Source organism: Hakea prostrata, chromosome 9, assembly GCF_041222555.1.
Source record: "Hakea prostrata isolate BN-2017 chromosome 9, UWA_Hpros_2, whole genome shotgun sequence".
NCBI classification, from domain to species: Eukaryota; Viridiplantae; Streptophyta; class Magnoliopsida; order Proteales; family Proteaceae; genus Hakea; species Hakea prostrata.
Window position 1 is genome coordinate 17,578,683 of NC_142608.1, and position 24,973 is coordinate 17,603,655.

The following is a 24,973-nucleotide window of genomic DNA, read 5'->3' on the forward strand; positions in this document are numbered from 1 at the left end:
CGATCAAAAAGAATACTATCCGAGACTCGAGGTTCGGATACATCGATAGATCCAAACTATCGGCGTCTGCTATCTAGATCACCTTTCCCGTTTCTTCATTCATTAGCTCGTGCTTCTAGCGAGCCGTTTGTGATTAAGTTCATCAATCGACTTAGCCTTCGGAGGTGGACTCCCGACCCGGTGGTCGGGCCACATCCGACGCTTTCGTTTTGCAGGACATCACGTGGAGATCCAAGGGCTGAGCAGATTTTGGACGCATTATTTGGCGCTGTCTGTGGGAAACGACTTGAAAAAGCCATGGTGACTAGATCGGCAGCCGCAGCAGCCGCCGCACAACGCAATTCCGGTGTTCGGATACACGGGGTGAATAATCCAGATATTCCCCGGAAAGCCAAAATCCTATCGAGGTGGATAATGGCCAGGGAGGACGTAATCTTCCTCTTGATACAATCCAAGATCAATTGGATCAGGTAAAGATTCAACTCTTGGAGGTGAGCCAAGCACTCCGCGTGCTCACCGGGCGAGTGGTTTTACCACAAGAACCCGATCAACAAGATTCGAGAGACGTGCATTGCCACGTGATCAAATACCACGTGACCAAAGAATGGCTGAAGACCGGAATGTTGATCAGAATTTCCGTGAAGGAGATCGAGGACTTCGGAGGATTGATGATCAACCAAGGCGAGGCGATCGGTTCGACAGACTGCAAGAGAGTACAACTGATTCAAATACAAGGTTGGATACAGGGGTAAGAACTCACTCACCCACTGTCGAAGAACCGTTCGTGATGATCGAGCGGTTCGTGACGAGAGAACGTTCGTGAAGGACGGGCTGTTCGTGATGATCGAGTAGCACGTGATGATCGTGTTAATCGAGGTCGTGATCGTATTGCTTGAAGATCACCCGACCCAGTTGGTCAAGAATTGGCCAACATCAATGAGAAGTTAGGGCGATTGGCTAAGGGGAAGAATAAATGAGGATATTTACTCAGTCATTCGGAAGACTCCTTTTGCTGAGCCAATTGCGAGATATCGGTTTCCCCATAACTTCCGTTTGCTTACCTTCTCAACATTCGATGGCTCCGGAGATCCAACACTCACATCGGCTATTACCAACGAGACCATGGCGATTTCGTAATTCGATGAAATTTTATGCGGGGTTTCGGTTCATCTCTAACGGAGCGGCACAAAAGTGGTTTTCTAACCTCCCCTCGGGAAGGATCGTAAGCGTGGCGAATTGGCACGCCAATTCATAGGGCGATTCCAGTGGGATACGAGTCAAGAAAACGGAAGAAACCTTGTTTCTTGTCAAACAAGGAAAGAACGAATCGATCGGAGAGTTTCGAAAAGATTCAACAAAGTGACGATGGAGATAGAAAACTTGGATGAACAGTAGCCGAACCGCTCTATTCACGGGACTCACAAATCGGAAACTCCTGGAGTTATTACTACAAGATATACCCACGACTTATCTGAGTTGGTACAGAGATGCCGAAGCGGTGAAGTCATGGAGATTCTAGATGCGCGCCAAGGAGATAATAAAGTCTCCAATAAGGAACAAAAGGCTCTGAGCGAGCGAAGCCAAAGAAGAATGTTCACGATCGGGTTGGAAGATCCCAACCTTGGCGCCAAAGATCCCCCGGTAGAAGTGAGTACACTCCATTGAATGCTCCTCGGGCCGATATTTTGAATATCCTCAAAAGAAAAAATATTTTGAAGTGGCCGCCTAAAATTCTTTTGAAACCCGGAGAGCGGTAGGATCGGGAAAAGTATTGCCGATTCCACAAGGACTATGGTCATTACACTAATGGCTCGTCATCATCCGAGGCGGATATTGAGAGATTGATATCTCGGGGACATCTGTCCAATTTTGTTAGCGAGGAGAAGGGAGGAGCCACGTGGGCCACATGCGGCTGCCCCTATAAGGAATCGTTCGGTTAGTTCGAACGATCGAGGGAGGCCCGAAGTCTAAAAAAGGCAAGGAGGTGATTGAAGCTGCTACTCGGTCACCGATTCTTACCATCTTCGGGGGTCCAGAGCCCGAATCATTCCGGAATTTAAAAACCAAATCCAAATTTGTTGGAGCCGGAGAGGCGCGAGGCGGAAGAAGCTGAATGGTGAAGATTCTATCACTTAGCGAAGAAGACGAAAGAGATGTTTGTTTACCTCATGATGATGCTATAGTCATCAAGGTAGAGATTGCACGGGGGAAGTGCATAGAGTATTGATTGATACGGGGTCTGCAGCTGACCTAATTTCTTACGAAGTGTATCAAAAATTGAAGGTGGATCGGGACTTGATGAAACCTTCATCTACACATCTATATGGCTTTGCGGGATCATCTGCGATAGCGGAAGGATCGGTTCAGTTGGATCTTTCCATTGGAAGTTTTCCTAAAGAAACAACTGTCCGAATCAATTTTTTGGTGGTTTGAGAACTACCAGCCTATAATATGATTCTCGGGCGACCATCTTTATCCAAGATAGGTGCTATTGTTTCGACAAAGCACCTGAAGATAAAATTCCCGGCGATATGGGAATCGGTCAAGTCTCCTCGACCGAAAGATCTCTCGGCTGTGTTATGTTGCCTATTTAAAAGACAAGGAGGGTTCGAGGAAGGTTCTGCCCTCCCCATAGAAGTTCGAGATGATCGGGAAGAGACAGAGATGCAAAGGCCCGAACCGGTGGAGAAACTGGAGCAAATCCAGCTGTGTACCGAGGATGAGAAAAAGATTACTTATGTCGGGTCCGAACAGTGGAAGAGTTTAAAGATGAGTTGAAGTTATTTCTTCACGGAATAAAGATGTATTCGCATGGTCTGCTGAGGACATGCTCGGATTGATCGGGCCATTGCGAGCACAAACTCTGGATAGACCCTAAGGCGAAACCGGTGATACGAAAAGAAGAAATTTCTCTATTGAAAAGTATGAAGCCGTTCGGAACGAGTTGAAAAACTTAAGAATTCTGGTTTCATAGAACCAATCGAGTGCCCAACTTGGTTGGCCAACGTGGTGATGGTGAAAAAGGCGAATGAGAAGTGGAGGATGTGTACGGACTACACGGATCTAAACAAAGCTTCCCCAAAAGATTGCTACCCGTTGCCTCGGATTGACCTCTTGATAGATGCTACTACGGGATATGAAACTTTAAGTTTCATGGATGCCTACTCGGGTATAATCAGATCCTTATGAATAAGGAGGATGAGAAGTATACGGCTTTCATGACTGATCATGAAAGCTATTATTACAAGGTCATGCCTTTTGGCACGAAGAATGCGGGAGCAACATATCGAGAGGGCCGTCAACAAGATTTTCAAAGAGCCGATAGGAAAGAATGTTGAAGCATATGTTGACGACATCTGGTGAAAAGCTTTACAAAAGCAAATCACATTGCGAGATTTGTCGAGGTTTTCTCGATCGAGAAAACATCAAATGAAGTTGAACCCGAAAAATGTGCCTTTGGAGTCTCCTCGGGCAAATTCTTGGGTTTCATGGTATCACAGAGGGAATTGAGGCAAATCCTGCCAAAATACAAGCTCGATTGATATGGAGGCTCCCAAAACCGTTCGGGATGTACAATGTTTGACGAGGGAGAGTTCTGGCTTAAATCGATTTATCTCCAAGTCTGAGAAAAATGTTTGCCTTTCTTCAAGGCACTTAAAGACTGAAGGGCGATAAGGAAGCAAAGTGGATGAAGAGTGCCGAAAGCTTTCGAGGAATTAAAAGAAGCACTTGGACAACCACCGATCCTGTCCGGACAGAGAAGGGGAAATATTACAGCTATATCTAGCGACATCCCTTTCGGCGGTCGGTGCGGTACTTGTTCGGGAGAAAGATAAGAAACAGTGGCCGATTTACTATGTAAGCCGCGTGTTGCTAGATGCGGAGATGAGATATTCGCAAATTGATAAGCGGCTCTGGCTCTCATGATGGCCGCCGGAAGCTAAGGCCATATTTTCAGGCTCATCCAATTGAGGTATTTACAACTTTTCCTCTTAGTAAAGTTCTTAACAAACCTGATTTGTCCGGAAGGATGGTATCCTGGTCGGTTGAGCTAAGTGAGTTCCAAGTGAGTTTTAAGCCCGGAACCGCAATCATGGCTCGGGCATTAGCCGACTTTGTAGTAGAAACTACTGCACCATGGAACCCATTATTGAGGATCCCATTATACCAACCACTTGGGAGGTATATGTGGATGGTTCGAGTAATAAAGATGAAGCGGTATTGGAATTCTATTAAAAAGTCCAGCGGGATTTATTATTCGATATGCTTTGAGATTCGCATTTGATGCAAGTAATAACGAAGCGGAATATGAGGCCACGATAGCGGGACTTCGGTTGTCAAAGGCATTAGCTATTGCAGATGTTACTATTTATAGTGACTCTCGACTTATAGTCAACCAAGTCCGGGGGGAGTATGGCATTAAAGAACCACGCTTGCAAAAATATCGGGAGATAGTGCGGGCATTTCGAACCAATTTCGAATTTGAAGATATCTCGGATTTCGAGGAATGAAAATTCGGTGGCGGATGAGCTATCCCGACTAGCCAATGCCAAGAAAAGAATCTAGACCATTCGGTCTACATTGAAGAGGTAACTTTTCCAAGTTATCATGAGAAAGAAATTTCTTATATTGAAGCGAACGTTCTTGGATGGATCCAATAATCGAATATCTAAGAGATGACAAGTTACCCGAGGATCCGGTAGAGGCAAGGTTGATCAAGATTCGATCAGCTAGATTTGTCATTCGGAATGGGAGACTATACAAAAGATCTTATGCTGGACCCCTTATGAGATGTATAGGCCCCGAAGGAGTAAAATCAGCTTTGGGTGAGGTTCATGAAGGAATTTGTGGCGCTCACATGGGTGGCGAGCCCTGGCCCACTAAATTCTAAGACTTGGGTTATATTGGCCTAAGATCCAAGAGGCTGCTATGGACTACGTTCGTCGATGTAGTGAACTGTCAAATTCATGCTATAGTATCGAAGCGCCCGGGGAAATTATGACTTCAATTCTAAATCCCATTCCCTTTGCAATGTGGGGAATTGATATCATGGGCAAATTCACCAAGGCATCAAGCGGACGGGAATATCTAATAGTAGCAATTGATTACTTCACAAAATGGGTAGAAGCCGATGCGCGACAATTATGAGAAAAAGTGGAGAAATTTGTGCTTGAATCAATCATATATCGCTTTGGGATTCCAAAGATAATTGTCATCGACCATGGTACTCGGTTCATTGTCCACAATTTGAGCAATTCTGTGGAACATATATGATCGAGCATCGTATGTCCTCGGTGGCATACCCCCAAAGCAATGGCCGGGTAGAGGTTACTAACCGAACGCTCTGGAAGGAATAAAGAGAAGACTCGAAGTGACAAAGCTTCTTGGGTCGAAGAACTACATAATGTATTGTGGGCTTATAGAACTACGGTTCGAACACCTACAGGAGAAACTCCATTTAGGTTGGCATATGGATCCGAGCATTGGCACTGTGGAGATAATGGCGGGGACGTTACGGGATCGTGAGTTCGAGGAAAAAGCAAATGAACAAGGACTGCTTGATAGTATTGATTTGTTGGACGAAGTTCGGGCAAAGGCAATAGCACGAACTCAACATTATCAAAGAAGGATAGCATCTCATTATAATACTCGAGTGAAGAATCGTCGGTACTTAGCCGGAGATTTGGTGTTGAGAAACACCCTAGCTTCCGACCCACGTCACCAAAGAAAGTTGGACCCTTCCTGGGAAGGACCATATAGGTTGTGAAACCGGTCGGTTCGAGCTTACAGGGCTGAAGAACATAGATTCCCGAAAGAGTTGGATCGTTCGTGGAATGCTAGGCATCTCAAAAAGTTTTATCCTTGAGGATGATTTCGATTTTGTTCGTGATGTAATCATTTTCAACTCAATCAATGCAATTTTTGGCTTTCAACAAACTATCTTTTGATTGGGGGGCATCATACACCACATTCAAGAACAAGATCCAACTATAAGGCATCGGATGAAAATTTGTGTGGGTCCTTCAACACTTCAACGCTTATGGAAAATTTTTCGAACTTTCTTAAGTCGGGGCATCGGATGAAAATCCGAGTGAGTTCCTTTTGCAAGGCGTCGGTTTGATACCCGAGTGAGTTCCTTCGAGACTTATTGAATTTTTGAATTATCCTTAAGTATAAGGCATCGGTTTAAAACCCGAATGAGTTCCTTCTCAGACTTATTGTATTTCTCCGGAAATCCTTAAGTATAAGGCATCGGTTTAAAACCCAAGTGAGTTCCTTCTCAGACTTATTGTATTTCTCCGGAAATCCTTAAGTATAAGGCATCGGTTTAAAACCCGAGTGAGTTCCTTCTCAGACTTATTGTATTTCTCCGGAAATCCTTAAGTAAAGGCATTGTTTCAGACAACTAAGACCTAATGCAACGGCGATTCAAGTAGCTAGCAAAGTTCAAAGATAAAGTAATTTCTTATTTCTTCAGAAGATCCAAAGAGGCCAGTATCAAAATAATTACAAGAGCTGGATACAATCTTTGATCAAAGAAGAAAGTCATTACAGGTGTCTGTTAACAAGTTATACAAGATCGACGCCGTGAAACCCAGCCCTAACCTTGACCCGGAAACCTTGTTGTTTGTAGGTCCGATGACCCGAAGTAAAGTAAGAAGTCAGCTTTGGGCCATCCCAGTAGAGGACTTGGTGTCTGGCTTTGAATCCATGAAAGTTGATGATGAGGTTCTATTTATGGAAACTGAATTCTGATGAAGATCTAATTAGTTGATGGACTTGGAGTGCTCTCTATCTTGGTTTGAAGGCATTTCTACCTATTAGGTAAGTCACTTGACTTGTGTGCAAAACCCCTTTAGGTTTGGATTTGATCTGGACCTTCAATTCCCTGTTTTGGCCTTGCTGTCTGCATTGGTCGACTGATTGCTCGACTGGGCCAGTCGACCAATCCACTCGACCAATGAGTCTGTCTTTGGCAATTAGGTTGATTCTTGCTCTATTTAAGTCCAACCTCGAGTCCACTTCGTATTTGCTGCCTCCAAACTCTCTGGAACGAACCAAAGACCTCTGCAAGTCATCTCTCTTGCATCCTTGGTGTTTTCTTGACGGATCTTCGTCGGAACTCTTCTTTTTGCATCAAAAGGTATGTCTACTCTCTCTTCTTCTCCTCCATCTTTGTGTTTCTTTCCTTTTTGAGTTGAGACAGTAGAAGAGATGCTGCATCCTCTGTTGCAAACATCTCTGAACATGTTCTCATGATCATCCTAAGGATTTAAGGCTAGAACAATGATCTTAACCATGATCATTGCAAGCTTTTGAAGGATTCATGATCAAACCATGATTTAATCTCTGTTAATCTTCTAATCTGAATTCGATCTCTTTGGATCTTCTTTCATTGATCATGTTAGTGGTTAATGGTTGTGTTTTCTTTCCATGATCCATAATCCATAGAATTCTAGTTGTTCTCTTCTACCTTACTATGTGTTCTTCATGATGCATGATAGTTACATATATGATAGGTTTTATTTCCTTATTTAGATTTATGCTTCTAAGCCTTATTCCATGAAGACCTATGCATGTTTTCATGTTTTCATTACCGAAAGCAATGATCCATCCTCCTATAGTTCTTGTCCTTGTTTTCTATTTCAAATTCATCAAGATCCATGTTTGAGTTAATTATGGTAACTTTTTGTTTCCTAATTTGGATCTTGATACCTTGATTTGATTAGTGTTTTGAGGTCCCCTATATGCTAGAATACTACTGATGTAGTCTACCCCTTGATTAGTACCCTTTTGAACCACCAAATTCGGATTTCATATCTTAAAACTCTGATTTTATAGGCTACTCTCTGCATTGGTCGACTGATTGGTCGACTGGACCACTCGACCAATCCACTCGACCAATGAGTACAGCAACTCCAGAATTGGTCTGTTTCGGATGTTTTGATATATTTTCTGTTAGGGATCTTTCCTAATATGTTGTATATACTTGTTTAGGACCTTCTTCTCAAGTTTGCCAAGATCTTACTTGATTTCTTAGGATCCTTTTGCGAGTTATAAAAGGTAAGGATGGTTATTTCCTTAATTACATAGATAGCATGAATCTAGTTTCTATATTTGAATATCGGAATATGTTTCCTAAATTAGATTCTTACAATGATATACTACTGTTGCATAACTTTGATTACGGTAGCATTACTTATTCATATTGAATTGATTCATGTATGATTTACTTACCAATGTTATACAAGTGATTGTAATACTCGATTTCTTTCCATATATGTAGTTACCATATATGTGATGATATGAATTGATGCATGTGTATGCTTACGTATGGTTTGGAAAGGAGAGGTGTCCTTTCGATACTTCGTCCTTGGACTACTACGGGAATATTATGGGATGTTTCCGGAGATGCCCTCTGGACACCTTCCTAAACTGTTGGATGACATATCTAGGATTGTCTAGTAGTGTTTGGCTAGGATGTCCTGTTATGTCGACCCTAATCGGAGGGGTATTGAGACCGACGACCCGTGGTAGCAATGGGGATTCATGGGCGCTCAAGACCGGTAACCAACCCGTGAGAGGACAGGAATCACATTGTGGGGGCCATTTATTGGTAGGGTTGCATATGGTTAGACTTGGGCTCACGGGCGCTTAAGACCGGTAACCAACCCGTGAGAGGACGTGAGAGCTTCCCGTTTACCATATGTGGATAACCAATAGGGTTGATGAGTCCGTAGTCCGAGTTGGTCGGTGCCATAGGATCGCTGACTCTAGTGTGAAGGATACCGGAAAGGATCGTCGGGGACAAGGAATGGAAGTATCTGGATCGACTTGATGTAACCAAGTAGAAGACTTGCATTTGGCTAGGTTTTACCCCGACATGCGCCGACTTATACCAAATGGTTGTGAGAGAGTGTGTTGACTTAACCCCCTGCCAAGGTTTGTCCCGAGGGATGAAGGACCCATTACCAAACGGCTGCTCAAGACCGGTGAAATGATCCGTGAGAGAATCCAAGATATCTTAAATGGTTGAGGATGTGAGTGGACTTTCCTAAAGAAGTACGGTGCTATGACTTAAAGCATGTCCGCCAATAGAGACCAGCATCCATAGAGTTAGATTCATTCATTCATTGCCTGTCTCATATCATATTGCATTTATGTTTGTTCGGAATCCTGCCATTTATGTTATTATGGATTTTAACCGCCTTACTGGGTTTCTTTGAAACTCATTCCTTTATTGTACAATGTTGTTAGACTATCCTGCAGTCGAGTATTATGACGGTCCCTATGAAGAAGCGTAAGGCGAAGAGACATATCTCCGGGAAGGTGATTGCGGTTACCACAATTACTCAAGATCCCGCAGTGGTTATGCTCCGTACGATGCTTAGTCCGACCATTGAGTGGAAGCGTCCTTGTGCTATTTATGAGATCTATACATACAAGGATGTCGTCTATAAAGTGGAGAATAATTTAGTTACCCAATGTACTTGCTACTGGGATTAGATTTTGTCTAGTTTATTCTTTAGAGCTACTTTTCCGCTGGATGTAAAGTGGGATTTTGCTTCACTTTACTTATCTGTTTGATACTCGATTATATCTATTATTCGATTCGTTTATGATTCATTCTTTCATTATTGGATCTATGATTTATCTTCCGCACTCTTGTTATGATTGTTCATGATTATGTTATTGTTTATGTGGGAGGTTGATCACTCGATACCCGATCTTCGGGCTGTGGATCACACTCTCGGGTATGCCGGATAGGGTACCGGTGGGAGGGCGTGACGACGCGACTTTGCTAGAACAAACATATGAGTCAACCATTGGTGGGGAGTCAAGGAAAAGAAGAGAAGAAATGAGGATTACAAAAATATTTCGATATTCAGAAAATCCTCCGCAATTTCATACTCTTTGTCCGGCTTGTCCAGGAGAAGAATGGTCCTCGACCAAACTGCATTCGGCAGCTCGTCATAATTGACTTCTTCCAGCGGAGAATAAACAGGAGAATCTTCCAGATATTGCATAATATATGGATCGGAAGGTGGAGGATCAATCTTATCCTTGGTCCGATCGGGAGGAGGAATACCCAGGTCGGTAAATACTTCGGGATGGCAAACGACTGTAGGGAGTCGTATCAAAATGAGGATCTTTCCTTAATATTGATTCCCATACTTCATTCTCACCATCCCGATCGCCGCAAGTTATAAGCATTCAGCATATCAACAAAAGGCTTCCGTGTAAATACTTGAAGCGCAGGCTCTGCGAACATCCGTTGGAAGGGATTCGGGCAAAGGAACGACATCTTGCCTTTCGGGTAATGTTTCAGATCCTTTAGCTCCCGACTTTCCAACTGTCCGCTCCGGTCGCCGGATCTTCTCCCCGGCATCATCCAAGTCCGACCAAGCGACCAATCATCGAATTCTTTTCTCCCGCCACCTCCCAAGCTAGATTCCGAAGGCGAGCAATCTCAACATCTTTAGCTTCGAGATTTCCCGAAGCCTAGAAACTTCATTGCTCAACCTCTGAGTCTAGTGCTGCTTCCACTTGGTTGTGGAAGTTACCAAGAAGACTCTTGCAAACAACTTTCGAGTTAGCGAGGAGCGAAAAAGTAATTTTCAAAATCGAGGATAATGAAGAAAGACTTACATCACCGGTGACTTCGTAAAGACTTCATCTGGAAGTTTGGAAAGAAGCTGGCTCTCGAAGTCATTCGACGCGGTACACCATTCAACGCTTTGTCAAACTCGTTTGACACTAATTCACGAAGGATGAGAAGGATGAACTACACCAAGCAAAGGCTGAGCTTCATCACTTGTCACCCGACGGCGCTTCCTGGTGGCAAAATCCTCCAACTCGAAGGAGAGGAGGAGGATGCCAAACAAGCACTGGAGTTAGAAATAGGAGCAACACCTGCTTGGGACCACACCTTCATCGAGACGCCAACATAGTTGCCTCGGATGCCCGAAGAGTCTTCTTCGGGGGTGCACCAACAAGCTCACCAACGAGCTCACCGGCGGGGTGCCGGCAGCACCATCGGCAACGGAGTGATCAAGATCTTCTGGGAAAGACGACGATCACTTCGGGCAAAGGAGGCGTAGGGACGGCATCAACGAAGCTGCGGGAATCGACTTGAAGATTCATCGCCAGCGATCGCCTTACGCTTGGAGGATTCACTAGCTGAAACCACCACACTGGCCCCAACCACCACCGACGCAACCCTTTTCTTGCAAGATTTTGCTCGATAAAGTTCGGGTTGATCTTGGGAGCCACTAAGCAAAACAACAAAAAAACCAGCCGTATCGATCGGAAATAAACACACGACAACAATGGGGAAACCCTAGTTTTCTAAAGCTTCGACAGACCAACAACCTAAACCCCAAGTATAACTACTGTGCGGTTACTTCGGGGGAAGTGGGGAAAGAGATGAGAAATCAAAAAACTCACTTATTCGAAATGGATAGAGTCATCGTTGGAGTACGAGGAATACGGAAGCGGGCCGAAGGACGAAAGGTTGCTTTGGCACTTTAGCAAATCTATCTTGCGAAGTCGGGATAGATGGAGAGTACCCACGAAGGCTTTAAATAGCCTAAGGTATAAGACGACGGTTGAAGGCTAAGGACAAGCGACGACCCGGATCGAAACGACGCTTCGAAATCCGCAAAAAGCAAGATCAACGAGGGATGCCACATGGAAACATGTGGAAGCGAGCACTGATGCGAGAGAAACCTCCAATCGTCGCACCGCCATTAAAATAATGGATGTATTTCCGATTCATTGGAAACAGTGAATGGTACACAAAAGCGGGAACACGTTTGAACTTCGCGAAGGGAAACGTGCGGACTTTGCAATAAATGAAGTAGTGGGGAAGATTAACGCATCTTCCGAAATGCATCTTCACAATATTTCTACAAGATCATTATTCGCGAGGAATGAAAAGTTAAGTGATAAGTTTTATCATTAATACTTTGATATTCAAGGCAATACTTCGGCGGGAGACGGGGAAATTTTGAGGCCAACATGAATAAAGAAATGTCTATTCATTAAATTGAGGGTACATCTTTACAAAAGAACAACTCCCTAAGCCTTTTCTTCATTGTTGCCCGAGGGACCCCGGTCGGGATGACTTTTCTCAGGACCATGAGAAGAGCCTTCCTCAAGAGTGGCATCGGCTGAATCCTCTACAGACAACAACTTGAGACTCGGCTTGTGATTTCTCCTCGGAAGTGCCGGCTCGTCATTCGATATGCCTCATATTGAGGGTCAGCTAGAAAAGGATCATCTTCTCCCCGAGCCCGGTCTGGAAGATCCATACCAACTTTCCCGAAGACCTCGGGTGGCATACCTCACGAAAAGGAGCGGTCGAAGTCGGGGATCGTTCCAAGGATCCGCTCCCCAAACGTCGTTCGCCCAATGCGATAAGCCCGAATGTTGTAGAAACCTAGCAATTCGGAGAAAGGTACGCTGTTCGGGTATTTCCGAATGCACTCCTTCCGAAGGTCCGGCTTTATATGCTCGGGCTTGCTAGGGATTGCCAACTTCGGATGTTCTTCGAGCTCCCTACTTTTGATTTCAAGGCTGTCACCAAACAACGTGGCAGCTGCCTTTGCTTCCCGGCCTCGCGCTCGGCAGCAGAGACACGAATTTTCGAGCTTCAAGAGCTTCCTTGAGGGAGATCACTTCTTCCTCATGCTTTTCTGCAGCTCCATAGTAGCTGCGGTCAATGGGTCTATTTCAGAATTGGCCTTGGCCAATTTCTCTTCACAATTTTGCAGCAAGGAGCTGGTGCGACCAACCCGGCTCAATGCTTCCATGTGTTGATAAAAGCTCAACACAGCATTCCGGGAAGACGGAAGATATCGGAAGAAGTCATAAGAAATTATGAAAACATAAGTAAGCAAGAAGACCGGTACCTTGTAGATTGACTAACAAGGGAGGTGTCATCCAGGGCTTCAAACTCCGGCGATCGAAGGAGCAAGGCCGAGGGAGCTCCACTCTGCAGCTTTCTCGGGATCCCGAGTGACCTTGTCGGTCATCTTCGGGGTCCAATGGGGGATGAAGACTTCCTCACCATCCGTCGAAGCTTTGGATTTTTTGTTGGAGGGAGCATCAATTGTGTCATGCCTCCTCTTGGTTCGGACAGAGGAGGAGACGTTAGCCCTCTCCACCATTGGTTTCTTCCCTTTACCCGAAGCATCGCCTACGGGCCTGATATTCCCGATACCCCTGTAAGAGGGGTCGGGAGAGGGAAGAGAAACCTCTTGATCTGCGGTCAAGACCCCAGGCGATCATTGCTCGGCTGTCACAACGGCCCTAGCGGCCTTCACCCGCAGGCTTTCGGGGTTCGTTCGGGGAGGCACCGCAAAGAAGAAGGACAAGAATCGGAATTCAAGACATATCACTTCAGTCAAATCAAAGGATGATGGTTAGAAGCTCACAATGAGCCAAGCCCCAGTACTGAAGGATGGAGTTATACTCCATTTCATATCCATGTATCTCTTGATACCACGGAATGGATTTGATCTTCCTGATGGCCGCCTCGTCTTCTTTGGATAAGGGAAGGCCCCGGTTACTTTCAGATGAAGAAGTAAACCTCCTCCAGGTGGTCGGGAAGTTAAGATCTGATGGAGGCGCTCGACGGGAAAAAGTATCGTTCGCGCCATCTTTTGTGATTAGAAGGGCAAGTTCCTTTGACAAGGATGCTGCCCCTCCAATCAAGTTCAGCCTTATTGCTTTTGGAAAGAAAGACCCATCCGGGAGGATGGGAGATAGAAAGAACATGAAAATGTACAAAAAGAGAAAGAGATGGCGTAATGCCAAGCTCAAAACACAAACCCAAGAAGCCGACGATGAGACGCCAGCTATTGGGGAGGAGCATTCCGGGACAAATGTTCTAGTGATTCAAAACTGCGGAGAATAAAGGATTAAAAAAGGGAAAGTGAACCCCGCTTTCCGGTGCATCTATGTACGAGAGAAAATTCACCCGAAAGGGATGAATCAACCCTCTCATCGGGGTGGGGAGCCCTAACTCGATATGAGGAAGGAAGGTCAAAATCTTGGACAGCTTGAAAGAAGGGTTTCTCCATTATAAATGGAAGGAACAGAGCCAGAGCCCACCATTGGACCCGGAGGTTTGAGGCTGCCTAGAAGACTCGACAATCTTGGAAGATCCGGACTCGAGAAGGACGGGGAGAAGTTTCGGTTTTTCTTTCAAAACCTTTTTGAGAAACTTCAGCGAACTCCTGCCCGGAGGACGGTTAGGGTTTTGTTATCACTATCCGACTGTTCGGGAGCAGGGAGAAGCAAAAGCATCACTGCTATCACCAACATGGGGTACTAAAGAAGCCCTATCGTCCGCCATTACTCGTTACGATGAACTACAAAAAGAAAAGACCAAGAAACTTACCGATTCGGTGAGACGGAAGCTTGAGAGCGGAAGGCACGAAGCGGACAACAAAGGTTCAAATTCCGGACGGGAAGAATGAAACCTACGAAGACAATGAACCGCTTTTAAAACTCCCTTGCGAGTGTTCGGGAATCCGAACGATCGAGATTGATTCAAAATCAACGATCAAGATTCAAAGACGTTTTGAAAGTTTGAACTCACGAATCCGAAATAGGCGTTCGGAAACCGTCGCTTGGATGACGTGAGCCACGGCAGATCAAGCGCAACAAAGATACGTGGCCTTACACTCACAACGCTCGAGGAAAAGTGACCACCGCATTAAATGTGATATGACATTTAATGAAGCACGCAGAGATCATCATCGACGACGAACCCGGTTAAAAACCAAGCCCTCGGGATCGACCGAACGCTGGTCCGGGGGCTCGTGATATGGAGAGTTTATGATCCGACCGGGTTCATACCTGGTCCAACCCTCGACCCCGGTCGAGACGGAGAAAACCGAATCGCTCCCAAGCGAACCGGAGCCGGAAGATGGCTTGCTGAAGAAGAAAGATTACTCTGCTGCAAGCGTGCCCTAATCTTACTTATGGATTAGGGTAATCACCCCGATGACAACAGACTCAAACCGACGGCTGCGGATAATCATCATCAAAGGGATAACTATCGCATAACCTAACGGTTATCTCAGGAGTCCTCTACTAGCCCAAACTAGTAGAAGTCTATCGCTCAATGGATCTTATTGATAAGATCCAACGACTACCCGAAGAAGGCTCGAGTGCATCCAACGAAGGAGATTCGAAGGTACACTCTATATAAACCTCACTACCATACAAGGTGAGGGAGGGATCAATCGATCAAAAAGAATACTATCTCGAGACTCGGGTTCGGATACATACCGATAGATCCAAACTATCGGCGTCTGCTATCTAGATCACCTTTCCCGTTTCTTCATTCATTAGCTCGTGCTTCTAGCAGAGCCGTTTGTGATTAAGTTCATCAACCGACTTAGCCTTCGGAGGTGGACTCCCGACCCCAGCGGTCGGGCCACATCTGACGCTTTCGTTTTGCAAGACATCACGTGGAGATCCAAGGGCTGAGCAGATTTTGGACGCATCATCAGCGAACATCAAGTGTGAGATACATGGACCTCTTCTTCTTGCCTTTAAGGATTTCCATTCCCCACCAACCCCTGCATCCTGAATACAGTGAACTAATCGTTCTATGAACATTATAAAAATATATGGAGATAAAGGGTCTCCTAGGCGAATCACTCTTGAAGGTTTGAAGAAATCAACAGCTTCCCCATTCCATAACACACTTAACTGGATGAGATTATACACATCATAATAACATCTACCAGACCACCTGGAATCCCTGCCAATCTAAGAGTTTCATCAAAAAAGCTCCATTGAAGCCAATCATAAGCTTTTTTAAGGTCAATTTTAATTGCCATAGACTATTGCTTGTTAGCTTTCTTTCTCATGACATGAAATAACTCCTGAGCTATAACAATTTTTTCCTGTATGTGTCTCCCAAGAACAAAACTTACTTGATTCAGAGAGATTAGTGTAGGCATAAAGTCCTTCAATAGAGCAACAATTACCTTAGTAACAATTTTCAAGCCAACATTGCATAGAGAGATTGGCCAAAATTGAGATTGGCCAAAATTGGGTTACTTTTTCTGGCTTGTTAACCTTAGGTATAAGGGCAAGGTAACTTTCATTTAATTTTGGGTCTAGGTTTCCTTCAAAAGCCTCTTTAACCATCTTGGTTACTGAGGGGGCCACAATTCCCCAAGATTTCTGATAGAATGTAGCTTGGTACCCATCCGGGCTGGGTACTTTCCAAGGGCTAAATTGTCTAACAATCTTGTAAACCTCATCTTCTTCTAATATCTTCTCAAGACAAGCTATCCTATCTAAATTAAAGAAGGGAAACCGTGGGAAGAAAGAAGTACGAAACATTGGGAAGAGAGTAGTACCATGTTCTTGTTGCTCATCCAAAAGGGCCTTTGAAAAAGTCAATGACATAGTTTTTTAGTTCCTCAGACTTGATAATCCACTCATCTTCTTCGGATTTAAGTTCTTCAATTTTATTTCTTCTTCTGCAGATAATGGTTGACGTATGAAAGTATTTGGTGTGTCTATCTTCTTAAAGCACCTACATATTTCTAGACTTTTGTGCCTACATAATTTTTTTTGGAAAAAGAAAAAAAATCTTCCGTCCAAAAACAAATAAACGTATTTACCGGGAAAAAAAAACAAAAAACAAAACAAAGAAGCATGGGAAAGATTCCATCAGTTTACGTGTAATGACTAATATTTATTTTGTTAGGTTTACGTTTTCTCATGTATCTTGAAAGGATTCTTATTAATATATTTCACAGAATGCATCTAAGATTAACAAAGTCAAAGCGTGGGAAGCAGTTACTCATGAAATAATAAAAAAAATCATTTTGGTAGAAAAAATCAAAATTTTTTTGGTAGGAAAAAGAAAAAATTTTAAAAAATCATTTGACATTTGCTGTGCGTGATAAAAATAGATTTGCTTGGATTTATTATCGGGAATTTAGATTTGTCACATCATTTAATACTGTAAGAAATTATAAAATTAGTTGCGTAGGTGCAACTGTGATTTTTTTTGTTTTTTTTTTGCGTGTGAGGTTCATCCGGGCCAACTTGTGCTCACCTCAATTACATCTTAGAGGGAACTTTGTCATTTGCAAGGGTCGAACCCATGATCTCTCCATTGAAAAGTAAAGATCTTACTAATCTAGTAACCTGTGTAGGTGCAACCATGATGTTTTCCTTCCCCTAACTTCAGCATATAAGAATCTTTGTAATACCGATGTGATATTGCAAATCCAAAATGTCACATTGGTAAACCCTTGGTCCAATGTACTTAGAAAGGGATTTGATGATTCCATAGTTCCTTTAAAATAATATTTTATTTATTCAGTTATTTCCTTCACCAATTGTGTATTCTCTTCAAAGAGATTAGGCCGTTAGCTCTCATCCAAAAAAATATATTGGTCATGGTGAAAAATTAATAATAACAATAATAAGAGATAATTACTATTATATTTTCTGTACTTTAGCTTAATTACTAATGAGACTATGCTCTTTATGAAATTATTATTGTTCCCTCACTTTTAACGGTGTTAAAAAACCATTATGGTTGGATATTTAATGTTTATTTTACTTTTCTAGAATTACAAAGTTAATAAACTAGGGGTGCAAGTTTGGCCCTGGCGGTCCTGACCGCCCTAAGCCCGCCTTGAGCCCAAATAGGGCTTGGGCTAAAGATTTTGGCCCTAAGGGTGGGTTAGGGCAAAAATATCCTAGCCTTGAATTAGGGCCAAGGGCGGGCCTGGGATTACTCTCTGGCCCACCCAACCCATCCCATCCCATCTCTGATTTTGGCCCTAATCTTGATCCCTAATTCTGGCCTTGATTTTAGCCCTAATCTTGGCCTTGATTTTAACCCTAATTTTGACTCCTGATCTGGCCCCGAGCCATAATCTTGGCCCTAATTTTGATCCTAATCTTGGCCCTAATTCTGACATGGTTTTAGCCCCGATTCCGACCTGATTTTAGCCCCGATTCTGACCTTGATTTTAGCCCCGATTCTAACCCCGATTCCGACCTCATTTTAGCCTTAATTCTGGACCCCGATTTTGGCTCTGATTCTAACCCTGATCCTGGCCCTGATATTGACCCTAATCTTGGCCTTGATTTTGGCCCTGATTTGAGTCTGGACCCTCCCCCTCCACCCATATGGAGATGAATTAATTATAATCCACATGGGTGAATATTTGACACATGTCAAATTTTAAAAACATGATCATGTTTTGTAAAAAATTATATAATCATTACCAATGTAGTAAGCATCCACCTGATTTTGGCTCAATCCTAACCCTAATTTTGGCTCTAGTCTTAATGTTAATTTGACCCTGATCATGTATTAGATTTTTACCCTAATCTTCACGTTAACATTGATATAACTATAAGTCTCAACTTTAACCTTTAGTCATTTTGATCATATTAGACTATGAGTTCACTTTTTTTTATATTGTTTTTTAAGGTGATTTTTATTTTTCGAACTAAGTCATTTTGTCAGTTTTTTTTTTTGCAGGGTGGGGTAGTTCCAAATGTTTGTAATAAAATATAATTTTCTTTAACTCGAAATACAATACTAAGTTATATCATTGATTTTTTTTTTTGTTGACTAAGGATATCAATGGGAGGGATTTTCAATTTTCATCACCTAAGTAATAAAAGCTAGTATATTGATAATTAATATCTTTAAAGAATTCAACTTATTGATTATTTTATCATTTGTACGAGCTTGAATCATCTTATATTCTATGATTTTTTTTACTTATAATACTTTTTTTTATTATTGTTATATATTTTTTTATGAATACATTTGATATTTTAGGTCTAAAGGTAGGACCAATTAAGGCTTGGGCCAAGGTCTAGGGGGTAACGGGGGGCCAATGGGCTAATCAGGGTTAGGGCCAAGGACAGGGTCAATTAGGGCCAATCAAGGCTAGGGACAAGGCCAATCAGGGCTAATCAAGGTCAGGGCTAAGGACAGGGCCAATCAGGATCAAGGACGGCCAAAGGCAAAGGCTAAAGGCCATCGGGGCCAATCAAGGCTAACCCATTCCGACTTGGCCCAATTAGGCCCAATTAGGGCAGGAATGGACTTGGTTTGGCCCTGTAGGGTTTAGGGTCAGGGACAATAATCATTGGCCCTAAACTAGGGTTAGGGCGGGAATGAACTCAGATTAGAACATATAGGGCTGGGCTTGGGATTGCAAAAGCCCGACCCAACCCGGCCTAGTTGCGGCCCTATAAGAAACCCGGTTTACCTAAAAAAAAAAGTATTACGGTGAATTCTTTTGGTGGAAAATCTTTTTCTTTTTCTTCGGATGGATAAGAGAAGAATATATATTTATTATTATTATTATTTTGATTCAAGAATAAGATTGTTTAGTACTTTTGGTTTAGGGTTAGTATTTTCTTTAATTATTAAGGATATGATGTAATCTAATATAAAGTGTAAATAAGTTTTGGACGGAAAATGAACTAAGTGTAAATAAGTAATATAAAATTTTAGGATTATTTTGAAATTTTTGAATAAATCAAAGATGACATGTCATCACTTAATTAACGAAACTCAACGGTAGGGCGTCATTAATTACAAACAAAGTTTAAGATTGAAATTATTATGGAACAACGATTTTTATACAAATGAGATATGAATCGAACCCACAACTTCTCCATTAAGAAATATGAATCTTACTAGTGGACCAACCTACATTAAGATAAACTATAATAGTTTCTACTAATAACAAAAAGATTAAATTAGATGGCAAAGACTTCTGCACAAACAAAGCACTACACACCAATTATAGATTTCTTTTATTTTATTCCCTTGGTTTTGTCATGGATTGTTGTGAGTGGCGTGCACTGAAAAATTGACAATGTGATCTGAATCATCAGCTCATTAATAATAATTCTTTTAAGACTTAATTATCAATAAAATAAGAGGATTTAGATGATAACTATTGGATTTAGGTCCCTTTCAAAGTTAAACCTTCTTTTCTTTATTTGGGTATTAGTCAAAGTTGAACGTACCATTAAAACATAACTATAACCTTCACCCAATTGCCTAATATAATCTAAGAAATGTTTAAAGTCAACTAATTTCTACATTTTGAAGTTTCAACGAACAGACGTTTCTTGCAAAACAATGAATGTTGCAGTTGCAGGCCATTTTAGGAAGTTCTGGTGAAGGCAATATAGGCTATAGCATAAAGTTGAAGCTTTGATCTTGAAAAATATAAATATAAAGATTTTGGACAACCCAGTATCAGTTCTTTAATTGAACTTTGGAAATGGTAAGAATGGCTGGTTCCGACCAAACCATCTCTCCTAAATCAAAGACTATGAAGCGCAAGCAAGCAAAAGAGAGTTCTGTTTCTGTTTCTGTTTCATTAATTCCACAGGAACAAGCGATCAAGCCCAACATAATTTATGTTGAGACCCCACAGACAATTACTGTAGATCCGAATAATTTCAGGAGCTTAGTACAGATGCTTACAGGGAAGACATCAGATTCTAATCCAAACTTATATTCCACCTCCAGCAACAGCAACATCTCTACAGTTTCTTCATCAAGAAGGGAGATTTCTCATGATCAGATGAGGGAAAAGAGCTCTGGTGGCCTCTCTGAATCATCTTTACTCAGTAGGGATTTCTTCGAGTGACTTTGGAACCAATAATTAAGTCATCTTTCATGGCTTCCCTCATCTCCTTTGTGGGTTATGTTGTTTTTCTTCTATTCAATGTTCATGTACATCTTTCTTGTATATTGCCTTAATTCCTCTCTTTCTTATGTACACAACATTAATTACTCTTCTGGTTTAGACTCGTAACAGATTATCACGAGTTAGATGAATCCAGCTAGGTTTGGCTCAATTTCACAATTCAAATCCTTCTTGATATCGCTTTGTTCTTGTGTTTAATTCTTAGATATCTGAAATTTAAGTTGGAGTAGAAAAGAAACCTGAGAAACGTCGTCGCTGGAGAAGATTCCAGTACTACTGAGTGATTAAGATTTTATCTACTTGTTCGCGTACAGACTATTGCTTATGATGATCTTCATGCCATACACAAAAACTATTGCTTAAGATGATCTTCAAGCCATAAACAAAACCTATTGCTTAGGATGACACCTAGATGCCATGCTTCCCAGTCATGAGTTCCTTCACACCATGTCTCTATGACAAATTCAGTGTTATAGAGATGCCTTCTTGCTCCACATTATCAACAACAACAAGAAGAAGCCTTGATCCAACTAAATGGAATTGGCTACATGGGTTCTTGCCTTCCAATCAGAGGTCATACTAGATACCATGCCTAAGCTATGCATATCATTCTCACCACTTATCTTTAGGTTATCTTAGGTCTGCCTCCTATTCTTCTAATTCCTCTCTGTCACACCTCACCCAGCTGGATCCGATCATACCCAAATACCTATGGGGGTGATACACTACAGGACCAAGGTTCACGGCCAAATCCATAACACCATACAATATACCATAATCAAAGAGCAAGAAGAGATTAAAGTAATGAGATCAAAATTATAATGATCAAGTTATTACAATCATCCAATATTAATTCAAAATCAATATCCAAAATTAATCAAGTTAATTCATCAAAGTTTAAGAAGAGAAAATTTTCACAATGGAAGACCAAGTTTTCGATGAGGATTCTACGGACTATGTAGCACTCCCTTCTAATGGGCTCAATAAGAAGGACATAACAAAGGGCCACGAGGGAAGCTACAATCTCAAAAGGAACCGTCGAGCCCTCAATAGTACCCGGCCCCATAGGAGCAATCTAAGCACAAACATGAATCTCCATGTGAGTCCATCTCCTTGCTAGCCAGTCCCTCATAGCATTTTGTCTCGGCAGATTCTCTATTTGAATGGAGTCCTCATATCCTATTGTAAGGTCTAAAAACATATATACAAATGAGTGAGGTCAATAGAACTCAATGAGGTCATCATAACCATGTATCATGCATCCATCACAATTTCAATAACAACCATGTATATATAATAATGAAATGAATAATGAATGGGTATACAAGTATGTCCCCAACTCTAACCATGAGATCTCTATGGTAGACAAGCATTAAGCTATACGTCAGCCTCCTCTGGGCAGTCTTGTCACTCTCCCTCAACAAGAAGTGTTTCTTGGGTTCTCCGCAGTTGTTGGGTCTAGTCACATCCATCCGTGGTTGGGGAATAGGTCACCATTCTCTCACATCACCAATTGATCTGAGAACTAGCACGTGTCAGGGATAACTCTAAGCCCAATGTATAGTCATATGGTATCATACTACATGTAGTCCAGATATCTCCCCTCATGTCTAATGCCCTTTTGCTTCAATATCCTTCTCCACCTAAGAATGATATCTTCAATGGGAGGCATCTATAGAATTCTATTCCTTAACCCTATAGTCATCCACATATGTTGGGGCGGATGCCTCTCATGTCTCCTCAAGGCACTCAAGCTTGTCTTTTAGACTCCCATGAGCCCAATCCTAACATATGCAACTCTACCATCTCATGATGATAGTGGACTTGTTTGATGCTGATAGGACCCAACCACTGCCATCGTGAGTCACTCGACATCAATACCCCTGCCGAAAAAGTAATAACACTCAAGGGTTGATTAGCCAACATAGCTAGACACCTATTGACCATGTACTTAGGTTTAAGTGAAGATATAGAGTCACCATGGTAATGGGCGAACCCACAACCCCAGTTGGTATATACATACCGGAGGACAATGTCCCACCATCAAATCCACACATATATCATAATCACATTATCATTTATGAAAATTGAAAGTAAATAAACAATACATTACATTACCTTCTGTCCGTGCGAGTCTCACACATTTCAAATAATTATACAATATCAATGAAATTAAGCAATTTAAATGAATTCAAATGCACAAGATAATTGTGATGCATTCCTCAATTGTTAATGTCAATAACACTCTTCAAAGTCCCAAAAGATTCACAAAAGAGAGTGCAAGTGACCCAAAATAACCCTATAAAAATGAAAATCAAATGAGAAACAATCGGGGATCAAATGAGGTAAAACATGCACCCGAACTAGGGGGCGGTTGATTGATTCTTCCAAGGTTGGTCAATCGCCCTTGCTCAACTGCTCACCTTTGGGCTGCAACCAAGTTGGTCGATTTTGACTCCGATTTAAAATTAACTCAAAATGGGACTTTAGGATCTTCAATAGAACAGCAATAGGTTCCCAAAACACCATCCAATCACCCATTTAGTCTCCAAATTAAAAACTCCAATTTGGGCTCTCCGTGTTTGCCCTTAGGCGTCTTAGAGAGGTTCGAATCAGTTTCAAATGCAAAGGATTGCACAAACCAACTCTCGCTAGGGTTGGGAAACACTAATGGAGGCAAGAAGAAGCATTCAATACTAGTTATTAAAATCAACAACCAACACATAGCATTCATTTTTCATAAACACCTCAAAAGTTAGATTAGAAAAGAGGTTTTTATGAATACTCACCTCTATATGTGTTTATTACGATGATTCGTGCTTCAATGCTTCACCACGTGCAAGGAATCCACCAAACTTCAAGGTCTTCTCCACTCCCAATATTTCAACCCCACTCTAACATAAAGGAATGCGTTAATGAGGTTGGAGAGTCATAAAATAGGGTTTTAAACCCGAAATCCCGAATCTGCCTCGAAATTGGGCAGGGAAGGTCAATCTAGGCAGTCAACCGGCCCTGTTTCTCCTTCGTGTGAAGGTCGAATTTTGACTAGCTTTGGAGGGTAGGAAGGTCTTTTCAAGGCCTGATTAATGGTATACTTTACCTAGAAATTTGAGCCCTTTAGCATGTGTTTTTGGGCATGCCAAAACCTCCTTTTTATACCTTATGGACTGACTTTCTCTCTCCTCTTGAACTCCATTAGAGTGATCGGGTCTTCATCATGGTCATCCACCTCTATAGGTTTGATTTCCGAACACCTGGGCTCAACTCGTATGGTCCAGAGTTATTGTCGTTCGAGTTCGCGGTCCTAAAACCAATGGGGTTAATGGGTTTAGGATTATAGGGGATTGCACATTTTCAATCTAGATTAAATCACTTCTCCATATAAGAGCATTTTAGGGCCTTCATTGAAAGTGGTCGTGCCACTTCAATCGACTTTCTCATAGCTTATCATTTACCAGAGTTGTTTCAAAACCAACTCTATATGATCATTCCTATCTTCATCCTTCATAGTTTTGCCACTTATCCATCTGAACATCCTCATTACTACTATATTAAGTCTATTTACGTAATGTTTTTTTAACAACCCAACACTGTGTGATACATCATAGCTTGTCTAATAGAAATTTCGTTTGAGTTTTGAAGGAATATGCCAATCACACAAGAACCCACACATCTTCGCTCATCCACCATATTGTAATTTTTTTTGGAAACATCATCCTCTACATCGCTTTTTTTCTTTATGGTTGAGCCAATGTAGTTAAAATAATCACTTCGTGAAATCTCCTTCTCATCCATAGCACAAACTTCGTTTTGTTTGGACCAAGTTGAAACTAGCAAAATTTTGAAATTTTGGTGATGTTGTACCAGATTTTGATGGTTAATTTTGCTGGATTTGAGATTTTTTTTGGGCTTGGTTTTTGGCATATAGCCTAATTTGAGCCCAATAAATACAAAGGGAATGTTCTTTTTCCTTATAATTTAACCCAAAGTGTTGTTCTTGATCACACATACCCAACTATATGCGGGCGAAACTAAAAGTTTCGAACATGCAAGTATAATTACAAGAGAACGCTAAGATTTTCATTATAATGCAACAATAAATACAAGTATAATTCATTATAGAAGTAGAAACGTAGAATTTAACATTCAGTCCAAAAATACAATGAATGATACATAATAATAAATTAATGAATTATAATTTACAATGTGTTATAAATAATATTTATTTA